The sequence below is a fragment of the Vicugna pacos genome, unplaced genomic scaffold (genome assembly GCF_048564905.1).
Source record: "Vicugna pacos unplaced genomic scaffold, VicPac4 scaffold_19, whole genome shotgun sequence".
Taxonomy (NCBI): domain Eukaryota; kingdom Metazoa; phylum Chordata; class Mammalia; order Artiodactyla; family Camelidae; genus Vicugna; species Vicugna pacos.
In genome coordinates this window covers 31,612,194-31,621,728 of record NW_027328740.1, presented here as the reverse complement: position 1 = coordinate 31,621,728, position 9,535 = coordinate 31,612,194, and positions in this window count along the sequence as shown.

Below are 9,535 nucleotides of genomic sequence, written 5' to 3'. Positions count from 1 at the left end.
AATATGTCACAATATTTTATGACTCCTTCTAGGTGACCATGTAATATTTATTCTTCAAATTGTTAGTGTGATGTATCATATTAATTAATTTCTGGGTAATGAATTACTTTTGCATGCCTGGAAGGAAATGGACTTAATCATAATGTATAAACCTTTTAATGTATTGTTTGCTTTGCTAACATTTTAGTGATAATAGTGTGATACAGATAGGTGGTGTAGGAATCCTTCCTTCCTCTTCAAAATTTTGGAATTCTCAGAGACGTATTTTTGATTGCTCTTCTCTAAATTTTTGGCAGGAGTCACCTGTGAAGCTGAGTAGGGCTGGAATTTTGTTTCATGGGAGATTTTATTTAATTACTTATTCAATTTCATTAGTGATAATCTGTTCATATTTTCTATTTCTCATTCCATCCTGGAGATTAAGTGTTTCTAAGACATTGTCCATTTCTTCTAGGTTATCCATTTTTATTGGCATATAATTTGTTCTGTCTTCTTTGTGATGCTTTGTGTTACTTTGATATAAGCTGAAACTTCTCATTTATTTTGGAGCTTATTAATCTGTACTCTCTAATTTGCTCATGAGTCTAGTTACAGTTTATCAATTTTATTTTTCTTTCAAAAGGCATTATTTAGTTTGATTAGATGTTTCTATTTTTAATCTTTATTTTATTAATTTATGTTCTGACCGTTCAGCTGTCTTTCCTTCTAATTACTAGTTTGTTTATTATTTTGCTACATCTTTTGTTTGTAAGATTATGTTATTTAAGAGAGATGTTTCTTCTTTGTATAAGTGGGATTATTTTGCTATAAGCATCCCTATTAATACTCCTTTGGCTATACCCCATGGACTTTGTTTTTGTAGTCATATTTCTTTATATATTTTTTCTTTGATTTATACAGCAATCCATTTGTTGTTTAATATTGTATGATTTATCCTCCACACTTTACTATTTTTCCCAGGTTTCTATTTTTAGTAAATTTCTATTCTCACAGAATCCATAAGTTTCTTCACAAAACAAGGAGAAAAATACTAAAATTTATACAAAAATATGAAATGCACAAGTTTTCTAAAATTATCTTTCAAAAATGAACAAAGTTGTGGGTATTATCCTCCCTGACTTTAGAACATACTACAAGGCTACAGTAATGAAAACATCAAAATATTGCTCTAAAAGAAACACATACATCAATGGAACAAAATAAAGAGTCCTAAAATAAACACACACACATATGGTCAATTAGTCTACAATGAAGGAGGCAAAAGTATACAATGGAAAAAAGGCAGTCTCTTCAACAAGTAGTTATGGGAAAACTGGACAGTACATGTAAAATGAAGGTGCAAGAGCACTTCCTTCCATAATATATAAAATAAGATAAAAATGGATTAATTTCCTAAATGGAAAGACTGAAACTATACAATTTCTGACCAAAAACAGGAGCAGAACTGACTTTGAGATAAATCAAGGCAATATTTGTTTTTGATCTACCTCCTAAGTAGAAAAAAAGGAAAACTAAAAATAACAATTTTTAGTTTACTGAGGAAGCAATAGATGTACTATGTGTTATTGAGATTCCACTTCTTGTATAAGTGTGAAGTGCAAAACCTTTTGCAGAGCAAATGAAAGCTTCAATATGTAGCATATCAGACTCAATATTTAAAAACAAAGGCCACAAGTTAAAAATAGTTTAAGGATCTTCATGGAAAATTTTCAAAAACACACATGTGGATGATTTTCATGCACATAAATAGAAACGTAACGTTGTTACTCATTAGGAAATTGTAAATCAAAACCAGGATGAAATATAATCTCACAGCAACCAAAATGGTTATTAAAAAAATTCTTCAAATGACAAACATTAATAAGAAAGTCGATAAGAGGGAACCCAGGTACAATTTTGGTGGAAATATAAATTGATACATCCACTTTAAAAAATGTATGGAGAGTGCCCAGAAAATTTGTAATAGAAACATTATTTCTTGCAACTATTCAAGTTTTGGTACAAATCTGAAAAAAATGAAAACATTAAATTTAAAGGATATATTAACCTCAATGTTCTTAACAACATCATTTATAATAGCCAAGGATAGATGCACAACTCAAATGCCCATCAACGGATGATTGGCTGAAGTAGATGTGAAATATAGATAACATAATAAATACTTAGTCATTGTCATATCAAAAAATAAAATTCTGCCTTTCAGAGCAATGAGACTGGACCCAGACAGTGTTACACATAGGAAAATAAGTCATAGGGAGAAAAACACTCTACGTTATCATTTACATGAGGAAACTAAAGATATAAGAGAAATAATCATAAAAAATAGAAACAGAATCACATATATATGTGTAGTGTACCAAGTAGTGGTATCATGTGGGGACAGGGAAGAAGGATGGAGAAGACAGAAATGTGCAAGCTACTAGTTATAAATTAGAGAAGCAACAGGGCTGTATTTACAGCATAGAAATATATTTTAATATATTAAATGACTTTAAAGAGATTATAGTCATATACTATAGTAAAATGTGCATGTATGTGGGAAAAGCATTGAAGAAAAGACCCCAGGAAAAACAAAATATTGTGTAGAACTCTGATATTAAGGGAGGTGATTTGTTCACTTTCTTTACTGTTCTTAAAATTTCCATAGTAGAATTTAAGCTTTTAAATGAAAAAGCATACACTTTTGAAAAAGTGATATAAATTAAATTTATTTCTGTCTCTCCCCTTAAATCAACAATCAGTGAAACGATCACATCTCAACAAAAATAACTACAACACAAAACAATACTCCAGAACGCATGTGTACAGCTGAAGTTTGGTGGGCTAAAACACATAAAGGTGGCTGAACTGAGGGAAGAGCAGGGTTGTTGCCTGCGTCCAAAGCCCACTGACTAGGGTATCTGAGCCCACAGATTCAGAGTACCCAGTAGATACAGGGTCTCAGTGATTCACACAGTTTTAGCCTCCAAGTTCACCAGTACACATGGTCACAGGTAACTAGGAGGGAGCCACAATGGAGACAGAAATTCCATCCTTCAGACACTCAGACATTCATGACACTGTCCCTACTCCCCATTCAAAGTGGTGGAGAAAAGGTACCTTGCAACACTGGATATGGCAAAGGCACTTGCCTGAATCCAACTACCCACCTGTGTTTACACCTTTCTTCATTGTGTACACTGAGTCTCAAGGGATATCAAATAAAAGGAAGGGTTTGCTGTCCCAGGGACAACAGTGGCATTAACCTCCATAGAATTCTAAGAAGTTACAATGAAAGCACATGTTTTATCCAAAAAGTAGCGACTGAAAAGTGCCATTTTGAAATATTATCAGAGGTAGATCAGGTAAGTAAAACCAAAAATTGTGCAATATTACAAACTACCAGATAACAACAGGAAAGAATCCAACTCCCAATCTGTTATTTAGTGTCATCAGAGCAAAAATTTACTAAAACCATGACCAATCACAGTAACATTATAACGCACACACACACACAGATACACACGCACAGAAATCGAAACAGACGCACACACACACACACACACACAATTTCAACACTGCAACAAACTTAAAGTTATGGAATATTGCCATATAACTAATAGGGGATCCAGAGACATATCATACAGAAACTCAATACAAAAAACAAAACCCAGAAAGCAGTTTACTCAGCTCTGGATTAAAATAAATGATGATAAGGTATATATTACCTAAGAGATTGAAACTATAAAATAACCAAACATTTTTGGAGGACCAGATGAACTTAGTAAATGAGATGAAGAATGCAACAGAAAGCATTGGAAGAAGACTGTCTTTGTGAAAGAGAGACTAGCAAACTCCCCAATACAAAACTGGAAATGAAAGGAGATGGCAGAGATACAAGATATTGAAAAGTGAGAAAATTCTATAATAGCCATCAGATTTCTTCAAGAAGTGCACATTAGAGTGAAATTCTGGATGGAGAAGAAACGTAGATGGCAGCTGATGGTTTATTTTAAGAAGTAATAGTTGATAAATTCGCAAACCTGGGTAAGGAACTGATATACAAGTGTGTGAGCCAAGAAAACACCAATAACTTTAAGACAAAGAGACCTCCTTCAATATATGTGATATGCAAATTGGCAAGTCAATGACAGAGTAAAATTTTAAATGCAGCCAAAAAAGGTTATGATAATCTACAAAGGAACCCCCATTAGGCTATCAGCAGTTTTCTGAGCAGAAAACATATGCCAAGTGTAAATAAAATGACATTTTCAAAATACTGAAATAAGAAATCTCTCACCGAGCGGCCCCCCGCCTTTCGGGCAGGAACACAACCCCTGACCGAGGTGCTGGGAGAGGGCACGACCCGCCCTCCTGACTGGCCAGTCTGCAACATCTGACTGCGGCATCCGGAGGGGCAGTGACCCGCCCGCCCGCAGCAGAGGAGAGCTGCATCTGACCCCGTGTTAGGAGTAGGCGAAATCTGCTTGCCCACAGGTGCTGGGAGCAGCACAGAAGAGGGCGCCAACGGAGGGCCTATGAAAACAAACTGAGCTTCCAAAACAGGACGAAGACAGAAGGACTTCACATTAAAAGCACACAGACTCCAGGAGAACACCGACAACCCCCTTTTTTTTTGTTTTGTTTTGTTTTTTAAATCTGCTTTTACCTGTTATATTTTCAATTACTCTCTTAATTTTTACTTCTTAATTCATTTCTATTTCTCTTGGGTTTTGATGTCCTGTTATTGACTAGAAACAGGTTTCAAATACATCTATTCATCTCCCCGCCCCCCCTTTTTTTAAAGGTTTAAAAAAGGACGTCTCAACCTGATTAATACTCTGCTTCAACTCGCTCTTCTGTTATTCATTATACACTGTTTTCAAACCCTCTTTCTCCCTTCTTTTAAAAATCTTTCTCTCTCTCTCTTTTTTTCTTTGTGTTTTTTTCTACGTTCTATTCCTAAATAGGCATTAGATAGATAAAATCCTTAAGATCCAAAATAGACAACTGATACTCCATAAACCACAGTGCCAAAGAGGTATGAGCAAGATGAAGAAGCAGAGAATCCTTTCCCAATTAAAAGAACAAGAGGAATCCCCTGAAAGAAAGATCAATGAAATAGACATCGATAGCCTACTAGATCAAGATTTCAAAAAAGGAGTGATCAAATTGCTGAAGGAATTAAAAGAGATAGTGTTTAGAGATATAAAATATGTCAAAAATGAAATTGAAGCTATAAAGAAGAGCCAAGTAGAATGGGTAAACTCATTGACAGAGATGAGGAATGATCTAATAGCTGTACAAAGCCGACTAGTTAATGCAGAGGAACGAATTAGTGATCTAGAAGACAGGGCAACAGAAAGCACCCATTCAGAAGAACTACAAGATAAGCAAATAAAAAATAATGATAATAGCATAAGGGACCTATGGGATAATATAAAGCACCCCAATCTTTGCATAATAGGGGTCCCAGAAGGGGAAGAAGGATCAAAGGGGATTGAAAAGGTTTTTGAAGAAATCATGACTGAAAACTTACCAAACTTAAAGAAGGAATCAGATATACAAGTACAGGAAGCTCAGAGGGTCCCAAACAGGAAGAACCCAAATAGACCCATACCAAGACATATCATAATGAAGATGGCCAGAGTCAAGGATAAAGAAATGATTCTAAAGGCAGCAAGAGAAAAGAAAAGAGTGAATTACAAGGGAACCCCCATAAGGCTCTCAGCTGATTTCTCTACACAAACACTACAGGCCAGAAGGGAGTGGCAAGATATATACAAAGCCCTGAATGAAAAAAAGATGCAGCCTACGATACTTTATCCAGCAAGGCTATCCTTTAGGAGAGAAGGAGAAATAAAGAATTTCAAAGACAAAAAAAAGCTGCAGGAGTTTAGCAACACTAAACCCATGCTAAAAGAAATATTGAAAGGGCTATTCTAAATAGAAAAGCAGCAGGATGCTACAGAAATGAGAAACGTACAACTGGAAAGGTGATAACTCATGAATTCCAAATAAAGAAAACACGAAATTATAAAAGAAGACATACAAATCACTGAAAGTGGGAGAGGGAGGCAGGGAAATATACAATTTTTTTCTTTCTTTTTTAAATTTTTTTAACAGTAGGATGGGTTTGAGATCATGTTATTATCAGTTTAATAAAAACGGGTATAGGTTAATAGATTTACAAAAAAGTGTAACCACAAGTCAAAAATTTACAAGGGAGTCACAAAAATTAAATAAATCCATGATAATACAAAGGAAAATTACCAAACCACAAAAGGAAGAAGAAAGGAACAAAGAGGATATACCAATTCAACTGCAAAGATAAGTTCAAAATGGCAATAAACACATATCTATCATTAATTACTGTAAATGTTAATGGACTAAATGCTCCCATCAAAAGACATAGAGTGGCAGAGTGGATAATAAAGCAAGAACCTTCAATATGCTGTATAAAAGAGACCCACTTTAGGGTGAAGGACACATATAGATTGAGAGTGAAAGGATGGAAAAGGATATTCCATGCAAATGGAAAAGCCAAAAAAGCAGGTGTTGCAGTACTGATTTCAGACAAAATAGACTTTAAAACAAAGGCCATAAAGAAAGATAAAGAAGGACATTTTATAATGATTAAAGGAGTGATACAAGATGAAGATATTACACTCATTAATATATATGCATTCAATATAGGAGCACCTAAGTACATACAAGAATTACTAACAGAGATAAAGGGGGATATTGATGGGAATACAATCATAGTTGGAGATTTTAACACTGCATTAACATCACTAGACAGATCTTCCAGACAGAAAATAAACAAGGCAACAGAGAAATTAAACACTACAATAGAAAAACTACATTTGGTGGATATTTTCAGAGATTTACACCCCCCAAAAATAGAATATACATTCTTTTCAAGTGCACATGGAACATTTTCCAGGATCGCTCTTGTACTTAGACACAAAAGAAACCTCAACAAATTTAAGAAGATAGAAATTATCTCAAGCATCTTTACTGACCACAATGCCATGAAACTGGAAATCAACAACAGAGAAACAAAGGAGAAAAAAAGAAAAGCATGGAGATTAAACAATATGTTATTGAAAAAACAATTGATCAATGAGGAAATCAAAGCTGAAATTAAAAAATACGTTGAGACAAATGATAATGAAAGCAAAACCACTCAAAACCTATGGGACACAGCAAAGGCAGTGCTAAGGGGGAAGTTTATAGCGATACAGGCCTTCCTCAAAAAAGAAGAACAATTCAAATAAACAAGTTAACACACCTCTTGAATCAATTAGAAAAAGAACAAAAAGCCCCAAAAAGCAGCAGAAGGAAGGAAATAATAAAGATCAGAGAGGAATTAAATACAATAGAGATTAACAAGACCATAGAAAAAATCAACCAAACCAAAAGCTGGTTTTTTGAAAAAGTAAATAAAATCAACAAACCTCTGGCCAAACTCACAAAGAAGAAAAAAGAGAGAGCACAAATTAGCAGACTAAGAAAGGAAAATGGAGAAATTGCAACAAACAAAATAGGAATACAGAATATCATACGAGAATATTATGAAAAACTATATGGAACCAAACTGGATAACCTAGAGGAGATGGACAAGTTTCTGGAAATATACTGTCCACCAAAACTGAATCAAGAAGAAACTGAACACTTGAAAAATCCGATCACTAGAAAGGAAATAGAAATAGCAATTAAAAACCTCCCTATAAATAAAAGTTCAGGACCGGATGGCTTCACCGGGGAATTCTACAAAACATACAAAGAAGAACTCATATCAGTCCTTCTCAAACTCTTCCAGACGATTGAAAAGGAGGGAATACTCCCAAACTCATTCTATGAAGCCACCATCACCCTGATACCAAAACCAGGCAAAGACACTACAAAAAAAGAGAATTATAGGCCAATATCACTGATGAATATAGAGGCCAAAATCCTCACCAAAATTTTAGCAAATAGAATCCAACAACACATAAAAAAGATTATTCATCATGATCAAGTGGGATTCATCACTGGGACACAAGGCTGGTTCAACATACGGAAATCAATCAATGTAATACGTCACATCAACAAGAGAAAGGACAAAAACCACATGATCATCTCAATCGATGCAGAAAAAGCATTTTATAAAATTCAACACCCATTTATGATAAAAACTCTCGCCAAAGTGGGTATAGAGGGAACATATCTCAACATAATAAAAGCTATATATGACAAATCTATAGCCAGCATAGTTCTCAACGGTGAAAAACTCAAAAGCTTCCCACTAAAATCTAGGACAAGACAAGAATGCCCACTATCACCACTCGTATTCAATATAATCCTGGAAGTCCTAGCCACAGCAATCAGTCAAGAGAAAGAAATAAAAGGGATCCAAATTGGAAGAGAAGAGGTAAAAGTGTCATTATATGCTGACAACATGTTACTATATATAGAAAATCCTAAAAGGTCCACAAAAAAGCTACTAGAGCTGATCGAAGAATTCAGCAAGGTAGCAGGTTACAAAATTAATGTTCAAAAATCAGTTGCCTTTCTTTACACTAACGATAAATCAACAGAAAAAGAAAGTAAAGAAACAATCCCCTTTAAAATAGCACCCAAAGTAATAAAATATCTGGGAATAAATCTAACCAAGGAGGCGAAATTATTATACACAGAAAACTATAAACCATTGATGAAGGAAATTAAAGAAGACTTTAAAAAATGGAAAGATATTCCTTGCTTCTGGATTGGAAGAATCAATATTGTTAAAATGGTCACACTGCCCAAGGCAATCTACATATTTAATGCAATCCCTATCCAATTACCCAGGACATATTTCACAGAACTAGAACAAATCGTAATAAAATTTATATGGAACCATCAAAGACCTAGAATTGCTAAAGCATTATTGAAGAGAAAGAAAGAGGCTGGAGGAATAACTCTCCCAGTCTTCAGACAATTCTACAGAGCTACAGTCATCAAGACAGCATGGCATTGGTACCAAAACAGACATATAGACCAATGGAACAGAATAGAGAGCCCAGAAATGAACCCACAAATTTTTGGTCAACTCATCTTCGACAAAGTAGGCAAGAATATACAATGGAATAAAGACAGTCTCTTCAGCAAATGGTGTTGGGAAAACTGGACAGCAGCATGTAAAACAATGAAGCTAGAACACACCCTTACACCATATAAAAAAATCAACTTAAAATGGATTAAAGACTTAAACATAAGACAAGATACAATAAACCTCCTAGAGGAAAACATAGGCAAAACATTATCTGACATACATTTCAAAAATTTTCTCCTAGAAGAAATAAAAGCAAGAATAAACAAATGGGACCTAATGAAACTTACAAGCTTCTGCAGAGCAAAGGAAACCAGAAATAAAACAAGAAGAAAACTTACGGAATGGGAGAAAATTTTTGCAAGTGAAACTGACAAAGGCTTGATCTCCAAAATATATAAGCAGCACATATGACTCAATAAAAAAAAATAAAAAACCCAATCGAAAAATGGGCAGAAGACCTAAACAAGCAACTCTCCT